At 43.0% G+C, this 21740-nt stretch overlaps 1 protein-coding gene across 1 annotated transcript in view; it reads left to right on the forward strand.

Annotated features, from left to right (window-relative positions):
- The window catches only part of CDIN1 (CDAN1 interacting nuclease 1), a 264885-nt gene that overhangs the window by 5245 nt on the left and 237900 nt on the right, over positions 1 to 21740 (forward strand). The gene's annotated exons all lie outside the window — the stretch shown is intronic.

The raw sequence follows: 21740 nt of genomic DNA on the forward strand, positions 1-21740 counted from the left end.
GGTACAGCTTATGATTTAAAAAAACAAAACAAAAAAACCCCGCCCTCACACAGTTTGCTAGACAGAAGTAAGGCCCTGTTCCCACGGAGTAACGCGCCGCTCATTTACACACGTATACACGTGTCAGAGCGAGGTGATTCAAAACAGATCGGCTTACACCCGTAGCACATTGAAATCAATGGGAGGCTTTATAACACATTGACTTCAATGTGTAGCACGCGTAAGATTGGCACCCATTGAAGTCAATGGGATCTGTTTTGAAGCGCCGCACTCTGACACTTGTTTACATGTCTAAATGAGCGGTGCGTTACTCCGTGGGAACGGGGCCTAAATATCTTATGGGTCACAATGTGAGACTATTTAACTTTATTTATTTTTTTTTTAAGTAGTAAAGCATGACAAAAATTAAAAGCATAGTGACCCCCCCCAAAAAACAAACAAACAAACAAACAAAACAGCGCTATGGTCATGTTTTGGTCAATTTATAGCCCAAGAATATGGATCAAAAAGTTGCCTAAACCCAAAAATATGTAACAGTGATAACTACAGCACCCTCTGTCAAAAAACAAACACTCACACAGTTTGATGGGTAGAAAAATTAAAATTTAGTCAGAATATGTAAATTTTACTTGAATTTTTCTTAAGTGTAGTAAAGCATAACAAAAACTAAGGATATGTTCACATCGCGTTGTCTTTTTTTTTTTTTTTTTTTTAGCAAATGACCATCTATTTATATAGAATCGATAATAAATAAAAAATCAAGACTGTTAGAAAAAAAAATCATTGACACTATTTAAACAGGTGTTCATCTGTTTTTTGAATTTAACTGGATCTGCTAAATGTATGTAAAAAAAATAGTAATAATAATTAGAGATGAGCGAGTAGTGAAATATTCGAGATTCGATATTCGTTTCGAGTAGAGCCTCAGTATTCGACTACTCAATCGTTATTATAGTCTATGGGAAAAAATGCTTGTTTCAGGGGAAACCACTATTCGACAAAAGGAGAGTCACCAAGTCCACGAGCAGCAGGAGGAGAGTGTTTAGGAGGAGCGCTGTGCAGTTAAAGCGCACAGACCCCATAGACTACAATGGGGTCCGTGTGCTTGCAGCGCACTGCCCGCACAAATGATTATGTGCTATGGGGTCCGTGTGCTTAACTGTCCAGCGCTTGCTGTTGCGCTGATATTCCGTTCGGGGGGGGGGGGGGGGGTTCTCCTGCGGACTCATTCCGGACAGGAGGCAAGCGCTAATGTGAACCGTCCTTTACTCGTCCTGCAGAACCAGCATTGATTGGCCGAATGCTGTACACTGTATGCAATTCGGCCAATCAACGCTGGTTCTGCAGCAGGCTCGTCATTGCTAGTGGGGAGAGCTGGCAGCTTGCGGTTATGCGGCAGCTGACTTTTTCTCATAGGAATGCATTGACCAACATTGATTGGCCGAATGCTATACAGTGTACAGCATTCGGCCAATCAACGCTGGTTCTGCCGGAGGCTCGTCTGTGAGGAGGCGGAGTTTAAGATCGGACCACAATGGAGACTGCTGTGGTCCAATCTTAGACTCCGCCTCCTCACAGACGAGCCTCCGACAGAACCAGCGTTGATTGGCTGAAAGCTGTACACTGTATAGCATTCGGCCAATCAACGTTGGTTCTGAATCGAATCTTTATTGCGAATAGCTAGTAGTATTCGATCGAGTACGAGTATTTTGAATACCGTAGTATTCTATCTCATACCTACTCGATCGAATACTACTCGCTCATCTCTAATAATAATATCAATGCACTTTAAATTTGGTAAATAAAAAAAACATTTAGCTAGATATTTTTACCGCACAGTGTTCGCTGTAAAAACAAAACCCGGGCAGGAATGGTATTTTTTCACTTCCAGTTAACTTTATAATTAAAGTTAAATAAAACTTTTTTTGCACATTAGGGCGAGTTCACACCTGCGCCCCGATCTCTACTTTCAGTTTTCCGTCTTCTGCCCAAGAAACGAAAACCAGCAGTCAGTTTTCAAACCTATTCACTTGAATGGGTTTGCAAAGTGTCCGGCCGTGAGCGCCTGTGAGCATTTTGTGGTCTCCACAGCGAAACCATTTTTTTTAACCGGACACAAAGTCGGACATGCAGGACTTGGTGTCCAGTTAAAAAAAAATCCAACAAAAAAAAAACAAAACTGTTTTTACAGAGACCACAAAATGCTCACGGTTGGACACTGTCTGCCGGGTTTCCGTCTCCTTTTGGTAGAAGACGGAAACCGAAAGCGGAGACTGAGGTGCAGATGTGAACCCGCCCTTATATGTACATTAAATGATGCCAATAATAGTATAAAAAAAAAAAAAACTCGACAAAAAAACAACCCTTCCTATAGCAAGGTCAACTGGAAAGTGGGGGGGAAAAAAAGTTACACAAACTCAAACCGAACAATGAAAAAACACAAACTGGCTGGGCTGGCAAAGGGTTAAACGTAATTGAATTTATTCATATCTGCAGCCACATTTACAGTCCTCTGTAAAGTAAACAGCCGGGCTGCGAAGTGCAATAAACGGCCATTACCATTACCCTCCCTGCCCATAGCACATCCATCGTGCAGGAGCAGAAGGGTTAACAGCGACGCTTCGGATTGTAAGTGTTATTATGCAAATTGCACCCAATGGCTAGTGATTTTGTGGAGGTAGCCGCTCGCTGGCAGTGCCCAGACGCTGTGAAACCGATGGGTTATGTGCTCAGTGATAATCTCCGAGTTGCAGAGTGAAACTCTTCTCTGTTCTGCTGCCAGGAAAATGTTGGCAAGGGCCGAGCTTGTGTTTGCTCATCCAGAGTATTTGAAGAGGAAGCTAATATCATGTAGCATTAGCTTGCACTTCAGGGTCCATTTAGCTAAGCTGGCAAACGGGCCAAGCCTATACCAGTAACTAAAAGGTACATGAGGGAGTCAGTGTGGTTTTCCTGGCATAACAGGCTGCTTGGTTGTAATTATCAAATTGGGAGCTATTCACTGCGCTAACAGTCTCCGAGCCTCACATTGGGATGTGATATGAAGGGAGGAGAAGGATTACATCGTCTCTCTGTGTGTCTGCTAATTCCTTCACTAACTAAAAAGTAACAGCCCTCTCACTGACTGCACACTCTTCGTTTTTAGGAATTTTTATGCATAGGAAGTTAAGTAACCAGGAATACTTAAGGACTTCACGTAGATATTATAGCATTTACGCTATGAGGACCAGAACAACGGGCATATGGCCTGCTAAAACAGTGGATACCAACAGTGACTGCCAGAAGTCTTTGGCTATGTTGGGATCTGTGGGATGTCCGCTTTAAACTGAAAGCATTGCTGAAAAAGTCTGATTTGCAGCACTTTTTTGTCCAGCCTTATATGTTTATGCAATTTTTTTTTTTTTTTTTTAAACTAGAAGCATAGGATTAGAGTATATTCACACATGGCTGATATACATAGTAACCTAGTTGATAAGATTAAATAAAGAGGTCCATCAAGTTCAACTGATGTTCCTACCATATTTATAAGCCGTGACAGATGCGCCAAATCTGTCAGCATATTAATATATGATAGGCCATGTTCTCATCTGTGTTCAGGCCATTCCATTCTCCTATCCATATGAAGTATGTGGAGAGAATAGTCCTGCATCCAGCACTTTTCTCTCTGCATTTTTCTTGCGGAAACCATATGGACTCCATTATAGTCTGTGGGGTCCGCATGTTTCTTAAAGGGATTCTATCATTAAAACTGCATTTTTTCTCACACATAGGAATAGCCTTAAGAAAGGCTATTCTTCTCCTACCTTTAGATGATTTCTCCGCGCTGTCATTCAGTAGATATTCCAGTTTTCATTGGTATGCAGATGAGATGTCCCGCAGCACTGGGGGTGGGCCCCAGCATTCAAACAGCACTGGGGGCGTTCCCAGTGCTGCGCGAGAACTCTCCAGCAACGGCCTCTTCTTCCTCTGGAACGCCCTCTCCGCGACATGTTCTTTGGATGGCTTCTTCTGGCTTTTAATGGGGCACATGCTCAGTCGGCTCTGCCATGCCTGTGGCCATTTTCTAGTGGCCGCTTACACAGTATGCTCGTCTGCACGTAGAAGAGGCTGTCACCCCCAATGCTGTTTGAGTGCTGGGGCCCGCCCCCAGTGCTGCGAGAGAACTCATTTGCATACTGACAAAAACTGGGAATTCAAGCGAACGGCGACGCGGAGAAGACATTGAAAGGTAGGAGAAGAATAGCCTTTCTTAAGACTATTCCTACGTGTTAGTGAGAAAAAAATGAGTTTGAATGATAGGATCCCTTTAAGATCTGTAAATCTGATGCATGTTCTAATTTGTTTTAGTTGCGTACCATTTCCTAGATGCTTTTAAACCAGTGTCTGGCATAGCGCCAACATGTGGTGTTTATGGTGCAGATCGATAAATTGGTGTAAATTAAATCGCACCAAAATTATGATATGGTGCAACTAGCTTTGGAATTGTGGTGCAACAAGAATAATAAATCTCATAAGTCCATTCACTTTTTATCAGAAGCAAATGATCTAGTGCTCCTGCTCAGCACCCCTTATACCTATTCTGGTCTCTGCTATACTGTACCCTTCTATGCTAATTGGGCATCTGACTACATTCATGGCACTATAATATGGTGGCACTGGCTTAGCCACACAGTTATGTATGTCAGGCTCTGGCTCTGCCACATGTACCACTGTATAAGTATACATACATTGTTTGGGACTATGATATTGATGACCTAACCTTAGCATAGGGAATTGACAATCCTGCTGATCAGCTGTTAAAAGAAGCTGCTGTGCTTGATCGATCACCGCTTTTTGTTCTCGGGCCAGTGATGTCATGTTTATTGGTCATGTGATCATGCTTCTATTCAGCTGAATGGGATTAAACCATATTGTATGGCACCGTGCCTGGAAGTTGTATCTCCATGTATGCTAGTTATCTAAAAGAAAGTCATGAAGTTGGGTAAAGAGCCATGGTGCCCATGCCCTATACACCCCTACTCAAGCTTGATCGAGGTGGTAATGATACATCATATCAAGCCTGCTCTACGGTAGAAGCATCTGCTGCAGTTGCATTATGGAGGTGTAACAGGTCAGTATGACTTACCCGATATGGATATGAGATGGCGCATTACTGCATCAGGGACACCAGTCAATCTAGAGTAGGGTGTACAGGGTATGGGTGCCATAACTCTTCATTTTAGTGGTTCCGCCTTAATAATTGCTAGTAGATGACAAATACATGGGCGAAAACGTCTTACATGATGTAATATAGTTACTGATAATACAGATAGAGATATAGTTAGAATATTTAAGGGGTTTTCTCATGATAAACTGAAAACCGAGGAATGGGTGGGGGAGGTTTAAAATAAAATAAAAAGTTGTACTCCTCTAACACTTGGCCTCTGGTTGGATGGCATGTCCCCTGTTCACCCCAGTGTCTGGAACGCCATTGCGGCCAATCTGTGTGCAGTAGTACCTCATATGTAACTGGGAAGGCTGGAGCAGCCTGAGCACCGGCTGGGCCTATCCCTACACCAGAGGCAATAGGTAGGACACATAAATGGTGACCTGTGGCAATTTCATTCTTGCCAGTAGCAGCGCTCTTGTGTCCACTGCTGTTATTCATTCACCTCTGGGAAGTCTTGTGCTACGTGTGACTGCTGAGGCGGTGGCTGGAAAGAACTCAATGATCTCAATTGCATATGTCACCAGGTCCTGTCCTGTGGCTTTGGCAGACACATGTGGCACTGGACGTCGGGCAGCAAAGGCACGACACATGCCAAAATAGAAGATGATGGTGGGCACCCAAGCACACCCATTTGTCTAGCAAGCTGCGGTTTTATGGTAAACTTGATGTGCCAAATGCCCCACATTTAGTCAGACCCGCACAAGTAAATCCACTGTATTATTTTGGACTGTAGATGGACACGACCATCACTGACATTATCGCTATATACTTATATTTTGATCCTCAGCAGAGCTCTTTATTTCTTGTATTAACCTCATCTGCTCCAGACTGTAGCTTTCCATGGTTGTTGCACAGCATTATATTATCTTCTATGTAACCACGATAATGAAATCTATCAATGTTTGTCTCCGTATCGTACATGAACCCAGAATGGCCCGTGTCAATTACTTTGTGAATGCCGCTATCCTAAGGGAGCAAAATTCCAGACCAAGTTGATTTCACTTTGGACAAGTCACTTTGTCACGTTACACTGAATTAGATTGTCTACTCCTTAGGGTACAGATACAGGCTCCGGCTTTGCTATTAGTCTTTGCCTCCATTTCTTCACAATGGCAATCCATAGTATAGCATCGGTGGCGACTTGGGCATTGTTCTGTTCCACACTTCTCATTGACTCCAAATTAGGAGGAGCTGACGGGAGGCATCCATCATTTACTAGCCAGGCTGTTATGTGTGTGAGGAGCACTCACTTAGTAAATACTCGCCTCCTACAGAGAGAAGCATCTGATGGCAGCACGTCTGTAAGTGGCCTGTCACAGTCACTGCCTCCATACCATATAGACAGCATTTTTAATATTTCTTGCAACAGAAAGATAATGTACTTTGTTGTATTTTCCTCGCTGGAAGGTTTTAACCCTGCTAATTCCGTGAAAAAAAAAATCTGGCCATATGGCCTACTTGTGCATGGCTTAATATTCTTTATCCCATCTTTAAAACTGGGTAGGAATTGGGCCTAGGCTGATGTTTCTTTTTTTTATTTAGATTTTTGTTTTGACACCTTTTTTGGGTTGCTATCTAAGATGGTTCTTATTCCCTGGTCTCCTGTAAGTCTGCACCATACTGATCAAACCCAACATAGAGAGAGAGCCTGTTTTGTAGTCTTCCAATAATGAAGTTCTTCAAGGGGTTGTCCCATAGCAAGGATCCTATCTATACTGCTAGTTTATGTGGATATAAGACTTTTTCTAAATACATTGCTTTATCAAAACTGCTTTGTTTGGCCTCTATCTTAATTTATTCACTTCATTGTTTACATGCGTTTCTTTGACCACGGGCTTAACTGCTCAGTCCCTCAGTGTCTGCTCAGTCCCTCAGTGATATAGCTACCTGCTCTCAGGGGGGAGGGAGGGGCTGAGTGCTCGGCATCAGTTCTGAGCTGTGTATGTCTCTGCCACAGACAACGGAGCTCCTCAGATAGGGGAGGGGGGAGGTGAGAGCTCCGAGATTTTTGAACTTTTTATCTCCTGCTCTTCCACTTATCAATGGTTTAGGGCATAGGCAGTTGGCAGTTTTATATACTGCTGGAAAGCCGACTGTGCGCTGAATTAGGCCGACCGTGCCCCTGGTGAAGAGCTATTGGAATGTCCTTCTGCACAGCAGCGCCAATAGCGCTGTACTGTGAGAGCAGAGAGGAACGCCCCCTCCCCTCCTGATAATACTTGTCTAGGGACGAGAACTGTGAGCAGAGGGAGGGGGCGTTCCTCCTCGTTCACACAGCACGGCGCTATTGGCGCTGCTGTGCAGAAGGAAGTTCCTGACAGAGTGTCAGAAACGCCCTTCTGACGATGAAGAGCTACGGTATCGAGACCGAAAGCTCTTTACCCGGGGCACAGATCATGAAAACCGAATTCAGTGCACTGTCGGCTTTCTAGCAGTATATAGAACTGCCTGTGCCCCAAACCATGAATGGTCCTCCTTAAGAAAGGCTATTCTTCTCCTACCTTTAGATGTCTTCTCCACGCCACCATTTGGTGGAAATTTGGGTTTTCTTTGGTATGCAAATGAGTTCTCTCACAGCACTGGGGACGTCCACAATGTTGCGAGAGAACTCTCCAGTGACGCCTCCATCTTCTTCTGTAACGCACTCTCCCTGTGTCTTCTTCCGTCCTGGGTTTCAATCTTCTGGGTCTCGGGCAGAGCCGACTGCACATGCCAGCGGGCACAAGAAAATGGCCGCTTAATCAGTAAGCAGTGTAAGTGACCATTTTCTTGTGGCCGCTTACACAGCTTACTGAGTAAGCAGCCATTTTTTTTGTGGCCGCGGGCATGCACAGTCAGCTCTACCCGAGGCCTAGAAGATTGAAACCCAGGATGGAAGAAAACGCAGAGAGAGAGGGCGTTCCAGAAGAAGACATCTAAAGGTAGGAGAAGAATAGCCTTTCTTAAGGTTAAACCTACGTTTAGTCAGAAAAAAGAGTATCCAATAATAGCATCCCTTTAAAGGGGCTCTATCAGCAAAATCATGCCGATAGAGGCCCACATATGCGTGAATAGCCTTTAAAAAGGCTATTCAGGCACCGCTAAAGTTATATTAAACTACCCCCCAGTTTTAAACTACCCCCCAGGAAGAAGAGGCGTGGACGAAGATGAAGACACACCCTGAATGCCCGCCCAGCGTGCACGTTTTGTAAATAGAGCACATTCTTTTTTAGGGTATTATTTTAAAACGGGGGGGGGGGGGGAGTTTAATATAACATTTACGGTGCCTGAATAGCCTTTTTAAAGGCTATTCACGCATATGTGGGGCTCTATCAGCACGATTTTGCTGATAGAGCCCCTTTAAGATGCTGTTCACTTTTCTTGACATTCTTAGGCCCCATGCATACCACTATAGTTGTTTTATGTATATTGTACGCAATTATGAATTTCATTCATATCCATTTGTTTCTTTTGCTCCATACACATGTCCAAAGTTTATACAGATCAGTGTCTGGGCTGTAGAAACCAGCTATAAAATCTGGAGTAGGTTGTATTCGTGGCTAAATTTTCAGCACGGACCCGCCTATACATGTGTAGGGGATCATACAAGTCATGTTGTGGATCCGTGATTGCTGGTGACCTACTGATACAATGTGGATATGTTTTTTTTTTTTTTGCAGAATACGGATTCATTTTTGTGGACAGTAAAAACTACTGTGGTCCTGAGCACGTAGCCTTAGCTTTTAGGTTCCCGATTTTGCTGATAAGTCAAACTGAGAACCTCCCCCATGGATCACAGGGTGGAACAGCAATTGAAATGCTTGTTTTTACTTGGAAAGACCATAAACTATTGCCTAGGTGCCTAGGAAAATGATTGTGTGTCCATAGATGTAATGGGTGCCATTGGTCCTCCGGTCATAGTTCTATATCCAGCTAGTGGATGAGGGTATGAGTGTTTGTGTTTTGTCATTTTGGGTGTCCCTTCCTTGAAAAGTCCTTCTCCTGCGCTGACTGCTTTATTTCTTATTGATCGATTTGCACCAGCAGGGCGGTTTGCGCCCACAGAGCCCGTCATGGTGGGACAGATGGGAAGGTAGGCTTGCTTCTAGTTAGTCCTTATGTTCTTGGCACTTTTTTGCGACCACTGATAAATATTAAATGACTTGATTGATTTTGCTTTCTCTTTAAGCACTCGCAGTTACACTTAAGTACATAAAGAGCGCACTTCTAACTAGACTTGCCAGTAACATCTGCTGAGGGAGTACGCCATTGATCCGCGAGGAATAATGTCTCACATGAGTTGTGAGATTTCATGTCCGGCTGATGTACTGTTGTGACTATTACTTTTACAATTAAATCATTTTTATGCCCTAGACGTCGCACCTACTAAACCAAAAATAATTAGTGATTTTACCACAATTTCAATGTTCCCGCTAGCTTCCAAAGAACACTTTCTGAAATACGGTGCTGTAAGCCGATCTATTCTAATAAACCAGAAATGGATAGATTGGATATCCAGACTCGATCCAGACAACAAAAATATGACCCTTACACGTATCCTAAATCTTTTGGGCTAAAATTCACCACCTGTCTCACCAACTTCTGCTCCTTTTTTCCATGCTTTACACTGCGGCAAAGCCAAAATCATTGCAACCTACAAACTAAATCATCAGATTGCCAGTTCTCTTCCATGTATACAAAAGCCGTGTAATCTGAAATGGATAAAATTAGTCTATTTGAATAAACACAAAGGTCTGAATTGATTAAAATTTGGCTTTCTGCAAATTTTATTTATTTTTTACATTTTCCATGTCACCATCCATTTTGTGAAAACAAACCATATTGTGCAAATTTCACATATAGAAAATTATATATAAAAATAAAACCAAATTCGAAAAAAAAAAAAAATTAACACATTCCCTTTAAAACCTTCATATGGTGCGCCAATCTTATTAACAGCATCAGTGCCGAACAGCTGATTGATGCTACGAATCTGAAATTGGTGGTATATCTTGAGGATAGAAAAAAGAAATTCTGCCAAAAATCTTTAACATGAAGAAACCCAAAATATTCTTCATAGTTCAAATATTGAAAACTAAAAAACTCTTGGTGGCCAAAGAGAATAAGTTTCCAGCCCAAAATCAAACTTTCATACTGATGATTTTATTTATAGGAATGGTCATCAGTATGTGATCTGTAGGGGACGGATACCTGGACCTCATACAGATATTTACTAGCAGCCTCTGAGTGGCATGTGCTGCACCTCTCCTATTCAAGTACGAAGAGGACCTATGCAGAGGATGGGACTGCTGCGCCTTTCCTATTACCTAAAGGGATCCTATCATGAAAACACAATTTTTTGTCCCTAACACATAGAAATAGCCTTAAGAAAGGCTATTCTTCTCCTACCTTTAGATGTCTTCTCCGCACCACCATTCAGTAGAAATCCCTTTTTCCTTCTGTATGCAAATAAGTTCTCTCGCAGCACTGGGGGCGTCCCCAATGCTGCGAGAGAACTCTCCTGAGACCCGACGGCAGATCCAACTGCACATGCGAAGAAGTTTGAACCCAGCACCGGTAGAAGACACACAAAGAGGCCGTTCCAGAAGAAGATGGAGGCGTCGCTGGAGAGTTCTCTCGCAGCATTGAGGACGCCCCCAGTGCTGCTGCGAGATAACTCATTTGCATACTGAAGAAAACCCGAATTTCTACTGAACGGTGGCGCGGAGAAGACATCTAAAGGTAGGAGAAGAATAGCCTTTATTAAGGGTATTCCTACGTGTTAATCAGAAAAAAAAAAAAAAAACATTTTAATGATAGCCTCCAATTTAAAGGGATCCTATCTCAACAGTTGATCCGTGTGGGGCTAGGTGTCGGTATGAAAATTTGATTTGGCGCCTTGAAACGCCTATAAGGGAATGTGTCACCAGAAAATTAGCTTGCTTATTTGTTTTTTAATTTTGTTTTAGGTGCATTTTTGATACTGTATCATTTTCCATGTCATTCATAAATAAATATATATTTACTATCCTGCAATTTTTACTCTGGCCACTAAGCTAACTAGGGGACTGACACTTGCCAATTCTGCCAGGGTTTTCTTTGCAGCAATCATTTACATTGCAGGCAGGATTACTACAGACAATATCACCCGTATGAATAACAACACTGAGCCATCCAATACTGACAAATCGATGATGTGATGGCTTATTTCCTCCCGCTCCTTGCACCAAGCATACCTAGAAAACATATATCTGTGAGCCCGCTCCAGTCTATTGCTACCTATGACCATGACTGTGCTGTAAAGCATATCACTAAATGCTGTTATCAGACTTGGAGAGAAGCTCAGGCAAGATGGCCGCCCATATAGGGTAAGTCATGTACAGAAAATAGAATTCAAAAAAATCTCGCAATCAGTTAAAACAGAATCGATGAAAATATTTATATAAAACCGTGTCCAATTTTAATACATTTAAAAAAAAAAGAATAATGGCGACCTATTCCCTGTAAGTTCTGAGCTCTCCAGGCATTAAGAGGTTAATTACGGCACAGCAGTTCTCTATCGTTCCTCTACATCTTCCCACCACCCAGTCTTGCGCCGCTGTTAACCAGGCGAATGTGTAAAGTGTAAGCGGCTCGCCGTACTGGATTTCTTTTTCCCTGCTGCTTTGTTTTTCGACTCCGGTATAACACGCTCATATTGTTGGCAGGGTTTCAGAGGACCCCGTAATATAAATCATTGATTCTAGCAGCATGGGGGCAGCTGTAATGTGGCCTCTGGCTTCTTTCTCTCCCCAGGAAAGGATCCAATTGGCCTCATGGTGCAGTTAGAGGCAACGACCTTACCGGTGACACAAAAGATCAAACTACAGGTTCTTAAGTGCAGTATTTACTCTTTAACCTGTAACATCTCCAGCTCCCTGGCGGCGCCTGAAATTACACTTTTACGGATCTGTCACATCTCCGCTTCTCTAATTTGATGCCGTTACACACAAAAAAAAAGCTGTTTTGGTTCCTAATTAATCTGTTGCTGCCGCCCAGCCATGTAGCCGTCCTCTAAAAACATGTCATTACCTGCCTAGATAAGGCTGCGCTCAGTATTCCTGCCTGCCCTCTCCTAATATCACAGATTAATTATGCAGATCTGACAATTAAGCAAGAGCTAAATAAACGAAGGGAGTATCATGCTTGGCCGATAAGGCTAAGCTGCCAGGGAAACTTTACAGAGATGTTTGCCAAAAGGGAACCTTTCACTTTCATCTATTCCCACAAAATATTATTATTTATTGTTTATATAGCACCATTAATTCCATGGTGCTTTACATTTGGGGGTTACATACAGTACACAGAATATACAGGTAGATATAATACTAACAATGACTGACTGGCACAGTGGGATAGAGGGCCCTGCCCGCGAGGGCTTACAATCTATGAGGGAAGGGGGATAGAGACAGAAGGAGAGGGGGAGATGGTGGTGTGGTGATAGTGTTATTGGAGGTTGTAGGCCTTCCTGAATAGGTGAGTCTTCAGGGCCTTCTTGAAGCCTGTGATTGTGGGGGTCAGTCCTATGTGTCTTGGTAAGAAGTTCCAGAGTATGGGGGGTGCACGGGAGAAACCTTGGAGGCGGTTGTGTGAGGAGCGGATGAGAGCAGAGCGGAGTAGGAGGTCAGTGGAGGATCTGAGGTTACGTGTGGGCAGGTAGCGGGAGATTAGGTCAGAGATATATGGAGGGGCCAGGTTGTGGATGGCTTTGTATGTTAGCGTTAGTAGCTTGAACTCAATTCGCTGGGCTATGGGTAGCCAGTGGAGGGACTGGCAGAGGGGAGCAGCTGATAAAGATCGGGGGGTGAGGTGAATTAAACGAGTAGCGCAGTTTAAGGTGGACTGGAGAGGGGCGAGGGTGTTAGCCTGGAGTCCATGCATAAGGGTGTTGCAGTAGTCTAAGTGGGAGATTATGAGGACCTGGACGAGCGTCTTAGTCGTTTCAGGGGTGAGGAAGGAGCGGATTCGGTGGATGTTCTTGAGTTGGAGGTGGAAGGAAGTGTTGAGGGTTTGAACGTGTGACTTGAAGGATAGGTGGGGGTCCAGTATTACTCCAAGGCATCGGGCCTGTAGAACAGGAGTAAGTGTGGTTCCGTTGACTTTGATAGATGGGTCGCGTGGAGGGACCATATGGGGTGGGGTGAAGATGATGAACTCCGTTTTCTCCATATTGAGTTTGAGAAAGCGGGAGGAGAGGAAGGAGGCTATGGCCGTTAAACAATCTGGAACTATGGCCAGCAGGGAGGTAATGTCAGGTCCAGAGATGTAGATTTGGGTGTCATCGGCATAGCAATGGTACTGGAAACCATGAGATTCTATGAGTTGGCCCAAGCCAAGGGTGTAGATGGAAAACAGGAGGGGTCCTAGGACGGAACCTTGGGGGACACCTACAGAGAGAGGGCGAGGTGAGGAGGTGGTGTGCGAGTGGGAGACGCTGAATGTGCGGACGGTGAGGTATGAGGAGATCCAGGAAAGGGCCAAGTCTGAGATACCAAGGGATGAGAGAATTTCTATCTATATATTAAATATATACAGTCCTATGAAAAAGTTTGGGCACCCCTAGGTCTGGGGACTGGGATGGCCATTCCAGAACATTGTAATTGTTCCTCTGCATGAATGCCTGAGGATTTGGAGCGGTGTTTTGGATCATTGTCTTGCTGAAATATCCATCCCCGGCGTAACTTCAACTTCGTCACTGATTCTTGAACATTATTCTCAAGAATCTGCTGATACTGAGTGGAATCCATGCGACCCTCAACTTTAACAAGATTCCCGATGCCGGCATTGGCCACACAGCCCCAAAGCATGATGGAACCTCCACCAAATTTTACAGTGGGTAGCATGTGTTTTTCTTGGAATGCTGTTTCTTTTTGGATGCCATGCATAACGCCTTTTTTTTTTTATAACCAAACAACTCAATTTTTGTTTCCAAAATGAAGCTGCCTTGTCCAAATGTGCTTTTTCATACCTCAGGCAACTCTATTTGTGGCGTACGTGCAGAAACGGCTTCTTTCTCATCACTCTCCCATACAGCTTCTATTTGTGCAAAGTGCGCTGTATAGTTGACCGATGCACAGTGACACCATCTGCAGCAAGATGATGCTGCAGCTCTTTGGAGGTGGTCTGTGGATTGTCCTTGACTGTTCTCACCATTCTTCTTCTCTGCCTTTCTGATATTTTTCTTGGCCTGCCACTTCTGGGCTTAACAAGAACTGTCCCTGTGGTCTTCCATTTCCTTACTATGTTCCTCACAGTGGAAACTGACAGGTTAAATCTCTGAGACAGCTTTTTGTATTCGAACAGAAACAGACCAATGGATGTGGAAAGAACTGCGCTTGCTCCAAATTCCATAAATTCAACACGATCTTTATTATAATTCCTAATACACGACGCAGCGGGCTGCGTTTCGGGGCTTCCCCTTTGTCAAGTGTATTACTTGACAAAGGGGAAGCCCCGAAACGCAGCCCGCTGCGTCGTGTATTAGGAATTATAATAAAGATCGTGTTGAATTTATGGAATTTGGAGCAAGCGCAGTTCTTTCCACATCCATTGGTCTGTTTCTGTTCGTGTTCATTTCACCTCCTGGAGGTATTGGTTGTTACTACTGCTGCTGACAAGCTCCTATGTGCAAAGACACTCCTCTAATGAGAATCTAATCCTGGGGGTCTGCTCGGTGAATCTTCTCAAAGCTTTTTGTATTCTTCCCCTGAACAACTATGTTGAACAATCTTTGTTTTCAGATCATTTGAGAGTTGTTTTGAGTAGCCCATGATGCCACTCTTCAGAGGAGATTCAAATAGTAGAACAACTTGCAATTGGCCACCTTAAATACCTTTTCTCATGATTGGATACACCTGGCTATGAAGTTCAAAGCTCACTGAGGTTACAAAACCAATTTTGTGCTTCAGTAAGTCAGTAAAAAGTAGTTAGGAGTATTCAAATCAATAAAATGATAAGGGTGCCCATACTTTTGCACCGGTCAAATTTTGGTTTAATGCATATTGCGCATTTTCTGTTAGTACAATAAACCTCATTTCAATCCTGAAATATTACTGTGTCCATCAGTTATTAGATATATCAAACTGAAATGGCTGTTGCAAACACCAAAATATTTAGAATTAAAAATGATTAAGATTAATAGGGGTGCCCAAACTTTTTCATAGGACTGTATCTATTTCTGGAAGTACTGCTCACTCAAGTACTATCATTGAGACAGTAGTATTTGTCTCCAAATGTGAATAAATATATGGACCCGTTCATTTCTATGACCCCATACACACACATCTGCAGTTCTTACAGGCTCGTTTCCAAGCCATAGAAAAGGACCACAAATTTTGAACCATGTCCTATTCTTGGACCAGACAAGTGTAGTCTTTTTATGGATCCATGGTTGTGGATGACTTACTGATTATATATATAATATATATATATATATATATATATATATATATATATATATATATTTTTTTTTTAATTGTGGACAGTAAAAACTACTACGATTGTATGCATGTAGCCTTATATGAATGATTGTGAGCGCAGAGATAGCTGTCTATTGGACTGTGCAAGCGGCCATTCTCTTGTGGCCGGCGGGCATGGGCATGCGCAGTTGGCACTGCCCGTGGCCCGATGGCAGAGCCGGCTGCACATGGCTAGAAGATTGAAACCCAGGACGGAAGAAGACACAGGGAGAGGGAGTTCCAGCAGAAGATGGAGGTGGCGCTGGAGATTTCTCTCGCAGCATTTGGGACGCCCCCAGTGCTGCAAGAGAACTCATTTGCATATTGAAGAAAACCCGGATTTTTACCAAATGGCGGCATGGAGAAGACATCTAAAGGTAGAAGAAGAATAACCTTTCTTAAGGCTATTCCTACGTGTTAGAAAAAAAAAGGGTATCCAATAATAAGATCCCTTTAAATGAGCCAAAACCTGACACTTGTTTTAGACCAAATTTTACTCGCTCATGTGGGTTTCTTTTTTTTTTTGGGGTGAGTGTGGCATAAATGTGCCAATCCTTACCTAAATTTAGCAGTTCAAATTCTGATCCAAAGTTAGAAAACCAATAGACTAAACAGTGTAAAGATGCATCATCCTTATCATCTAGCATGCGGCACCGTGATAAATCTGGCACAGTTTCATCCCTCCTGTCTACTAGTAAATGTGGGCCTGCATTGTATATGTTGTATGTTGCTTCGGCTATTGTTGTGATGTCACAACATCCCTTGTCTTTAATTTTAGGCTGTGTTTTATGTGATGAGGTCATAGTAGTGTTTGGTTGTGTTTTTGCTTGTAATGTCACAATAGTGTTAATTCTATATTGTGTTTTGTTGTCATCGTGTCACAGTAGGCTGTGTTTTAATGTCAGGATAGTGTTCTCTTCGCTTGAGATTTTTCAGCTGTGTTGCTGTTACAGTATGGTTTGGCTTCATTCCTAGTAGAGATGAGCGAGTAGGTATTCGATCGAAAACTACGGTATTCAAAATATTCGTACTCGATCGAATACTACTAGCTATTCGCAGTAAATATTCGATTCAGAACCAGCGTTGATTGGCCAAATGCTATACAGTGTATAGCATTCGATAAATCAACGCTGGTTCCTCAGCAGAACCAGTGTTGGTTGGCTGAATGCTGTACACTGCCTAATCAACGCTGGTCAATGCATTCCTGTGACAAAAAAGTAAGCTTCCTCGTAACAGCAAGCTGCCATCTCTCCCGACTAGCAAGGACGAGCCTGCTGCAGAACCAGTGTTGACTCACTGTCCATACCAAATATGCCAGATACCCAACATCAACATTTCACTGACTGGAAACATATATTTATATCTATTATTCAATAAAACATGAAAAATCCAGATGTTCATTTAGACCTTGTGGACTCATCGATCCACTGTGTCTCCTTTTGTAACAATCGATTATCCAGATCCCCCCTCTCACAGAGGGTCTGACTACCTCCACCACTTGAAATTTCAGGCCAACCGTAGACCCAGAATGGTGGGTGCAAAAATGCCTCGCCACAGGTGTATCCCTCCCATTCATAATGTCGCATACATGATCCCTAACTCTCCTCCTGAGCTCCCTTTTTGTCTTGCCCACATAATTAAGGGGGCAAGGACAGCTCAGGAGGTAGATCACCCCCATAGTGAGGCAGTTAGCAAAGTCCCTACATGAATATATTTTCCCGTAGAGACACTCTCAAAGTTCTTCCTGTGATCCAAAAATTTTGAGGGAGTTAGGGCTTATTGCAAGGGACAGAGTCCTGTATGTATCCCTCTTGAGATACTTACCGTTCTGGTAGCTGTCTCTGAAGTACACTTACCGCATACAGCGGAGTTACGTCACATTATATGCCTGAGGGCAATTTTTTACACTTTACTTTTTAATATATCTAATAAAAGTTATATTTTATATTTATTGGATACTCCCCTGGAGATACAAATTTATGTTTCCAGAACCAGTATTGATTTGCCGCAGGCTCGTCTTTGCTAGTCAGGAGAGCTGGCAGCTTGCTGTTACGAGGGAGATTACTTTTTATCAGCGCAATTGCAAGCGCTATGCAGTTAAAGCGCACAGACCCATAGACTGTAATGAGGTCTGTGCACTATAACTGCACAGCGCTCCTCCTAAATACTCTCCTCCTGCTACTTGTGGACTTGGTGACTCTCCTTTAGTCGAATCGTGGTTTCCCCTGAAACGAGCATTTTTTCCCATAGACTATAATGGGATTCGATCGAGTAGTCGAATATTGAGGCTCAACTTGAAACGAATATCGAATCTCGAATATTTCACTGTTCACTCATCTCTAATTCCTAGAGAGTGAAGTTGTACTAGAGTACTAGAGGAGCCTCCGATGGGACTTGGCTTTGACGGGCCCCAAAACAGAATATTTGCAGCAACTATTCCTTGGCTTCTACAGGGGTGGATAGTTTTGTTAATGTCTCTACGTTAAATATTGGGTTGGTTTATTGTATAAAGTTGGGTTTTGACGAAAAAAAAAAATCTTACTTCTGTGCTAGCAGTTGTGTGAAATGTGAAAATGATCTCTCCATCTCCAGGTGTCTCTCCATTATGTACGGCACAACATGCTCATTATCACAATGCAAGTGATTGGAATCATTATGCCGTACACCGTGCTCATTATAAGTGCCGATACATATGCTGTGTAATGATATGGAGTAGCTCAAAACTCTGTTGCACTTGTGCTATATATATATATATATATATATATATATATATATATATATATATATATATGTATATGTATATAGTGGTTAAGGGCATTAAAGTTGCCCAAAAATGTACAGATAATTGGCCAACAGAATAGATAATGAGTACTTGTACCTTTGTGGAAAACACCATAGGACCTAATCTAAGCCGTTGGTATCTTTTCTCTAGCCTCCACTGTTCCCGAGCAATCATTGCTGTTAGATTTGGTGCCTGATATGCTATTTAGTCTCTGTACTGTCAGGACAGAGCAGATAACAGGTGTGGTGCCCCCTGCCTGATACTGCCCTTCTAACATTAGAAAGCTTAAATAGCACATCATAGTTTGCATTCTGAGGCTTGAGAAAGCGCACACAGTTGCGCGAAACGGCTGTTGCCTACTTGCCTGATATGCTCTATTCCCTCCCTGCACTACTTGATTTTAAAGAAATTTGTTACCTTAATAAAAGAAGTATTTTATGAAGACGAGCTTGGATGTGGGTGAGTGCCCTTCCTAATTTTTTCTACATATGCTCTATTTGTTAAATAGCACATCACGCACCAAAACTTCCTGTGCTTGTTGCTCAGGCATGGTGGGGGCTAGAGAGAAAATTCCAACAGTGCTGGAATCAGTGGAGCAGAGGCTGTTAATAAATGCTAAGAACTTGAATTGGTGGAGGTGGAACAAGGTCCTTTTCAACGCTTTCCCTGCCACGATCGTGTCATATGTCCTGACAAGGTGGCACTTTAGTAGCCAAGGATTTCATGCCTCTGCATGGCTGGCTGTAGGCAGATTAGGCATACCCACGATGCATTTGTAGGCAGATTTGCATATCATTAAAAAGATGATTCTCTCTCCATTGCTTTGTTGGTTTCTGCTCCTATTGAAGGCTCTTACATAGCATTATTATTGGTTTGGAAGGCATTTTATATCTGACAGACCCTTTAATTTCCTGCCTATCCAACACCAATCCCTTCTGATCTTTCACTGTTAGTGATGGCATTATATACTGGCATGTGACCATTGCACCCCACTCACTGGTGCTGATGTTGATGTGAGCAGTATGGCATATGACCACTATAGACACTGGCTGCACGTATAATATTCTGGCAGCCAGGACTGCCATATTGTCTTATTGATTCTCTGCCGCTCCAGTTCCAACGCAGCCCATTCCTTCCACTTGGCCCCCAATGTTATAACTTTTTAGTATGTCACATGTGACTAGGAAATCGAGACCTGTGGGAGAGGAGTCTCTGAGAGGAGTATGACTTATTTTATTAGCTGGACAACTGTACTTGCGTACAGAAGCAGAGAGAAATCCTGGAATTCACTAGACCTCTCAATTTTGGGTCTCCAGTCTTAAAACACAATACATACAGCTACTCCCATTCCAGATTGTGCTTTTAACTGATCTCTGCAAATATAGGTAGATCTATGAGAATGCCTTCCTTTATATGACACCAAGAGTACAATTCTAGATTTATAATGGCTGACAGAGAATGGTTTACGGTGCTCTCCCCCAGACTCGCTTTCCCTGCTTTAGTAGAGCCCAGACACCCCTACCCCAGTGAGAGAAACAAGGTAAGAACACATAGCAGATTTCAGCACAGGATTTCACAGAAAGGAGCCTACATCTATTAACAAAGTATATTGCAATATTTAAAGGGATCCTATCATTGGATACCCTTTTTTTCTCCCTAACGCATAGGAATAGCCTTAAGGCTATTCTTCTCCTACCTTTAGATGTCTTCTCTGCTTCCGTTTGGTAGAAATCCTGGTTTTCTTTGGTATGCAAATGAGTTCTCTTGCAGCACTGGGGGCGGGCCCCAGCACTCAAACAGCACTGGTTTGTCCCCAGTGCCGCGAGAGAACTCTTCAGCTCTGCCTCCATCTTCTTCAGGTACGTCCTCTCCCTGTGTCTTCTTCCGTCCTGGGTTTCAATCTTCTAGGCCTCAGGCAGAGCCGACTACGCATGCCCAGACCACAAGAAAATGGCCACTTACACAGAACGCTGGTGTAAGCAACCATTTTCTGGTGGCCTGGACATGTGCAGTCGGCTCTGCTCAAGGCCTAGAAGATTGAAACCCAGAACAGGAGAGGGCGTTCCAGAAGAAGATGGAGGCGGTGCTGGAGATTTCTCTCGCAGCATTGGAGACGCCCCCAGTGTTTGAGTGCCGGGGCCCGCCCCCAGTGCTGCGAGAGAACTCATTTGCATACCAAAGAAAACCCAGATTTCACCCGAACGGCGGCGCGGAGAAGACATCTACAGGTTAGGAGAAGAATAGCCTTTCTTAAGGCTATTCCTACGTGTTAGGGAGAAAAAAAAAGGTATCCAATGATAGGATCCCTTTAACAATATCCCAAAGGCTGTCAGAAAGTCCAAAGTTGTTCATATGCTTAGTTATACTTTAATCCATATTACCATGTAACAATGTTATCATTGTTTCTGCAAATGTTACTAAAAAATGACAGAACAGCCTAGCACCCAGATGTGAAGAGGCCCTGACAAGCAGACACATACAATTTGCTGGGTGAGTGCGGAGTGCGTATTTTCCGGCACGGCTCTGCGTCCCTGCCAACTTCTCTGCTCTGCTAGCTGAGAGTGTCTGGATGAGCACATCCTACAGGGCAAGCATACTATCAATGGACTCGTCCCTTAACCCAGTAATAGATGTTTTTCACCATCTTACCAAGCCGAGAGCCTTCACGTGTCTGATGTATGGTTATAATTACAGCTCCTCGTATAATCTCCCATAATAATCTCTCCACAGTATATATTGATTTCACACTTTGGAAGCGCAGGGAAAAATCTATTTGTTAAAAGTGGTTTACCCACAGAAAGTATATTTTAGTAAATATTAATTTTTACGTTTTTGTTTAAAATCTACAAGTGTCGGAGATGGGAAGATTAGATGGAGGCGGCTTGACGATGGCTTTTTTTTCCTTCTCTTTACAGTGTATTTCAATGGATCATTTATTCTGTTGTGATGAATAGTTATATATTCTGCGGCAGAGGTTGGTTTTTGTAGTGATTTACTTAATATTGTTTACGGAGTCAAACACGATATTGATGTATTAGAGAAGACAGGAGCGTGCTAAAAATGTCTTAATTGTATTATGTTAAAATTAGAAATCCCTCTCTACATGTGACACAACACATTAATTCACTGCCAGGATGGATGCCTGGTATATGGAGCATTCACATTCAAGGGTACTCTGACTACATCTAGACGGTTAGCCAATACATCGCAGAGATCTAGAGCTTTCCTATTACTTTACTATCAAATATATCTATCAAATATATTCTACTTATTG

The sequence above is a fragment of the Leptodactylus fuscus genome, chromosome 7, assembly GCF_031893055.1.
Source record: "Leptodactylus fuscus isolate aLepFus1 chromosome 7, aLepFus1.hap2, whole genome shotgun sequence".
Classification (NCBI taxonomy): Eukaryota; Metazoa; Chordata; class Amphibia; order Anura; family Leptodactylidae; genus Leptodactylus; species Leptodactylus fuscus.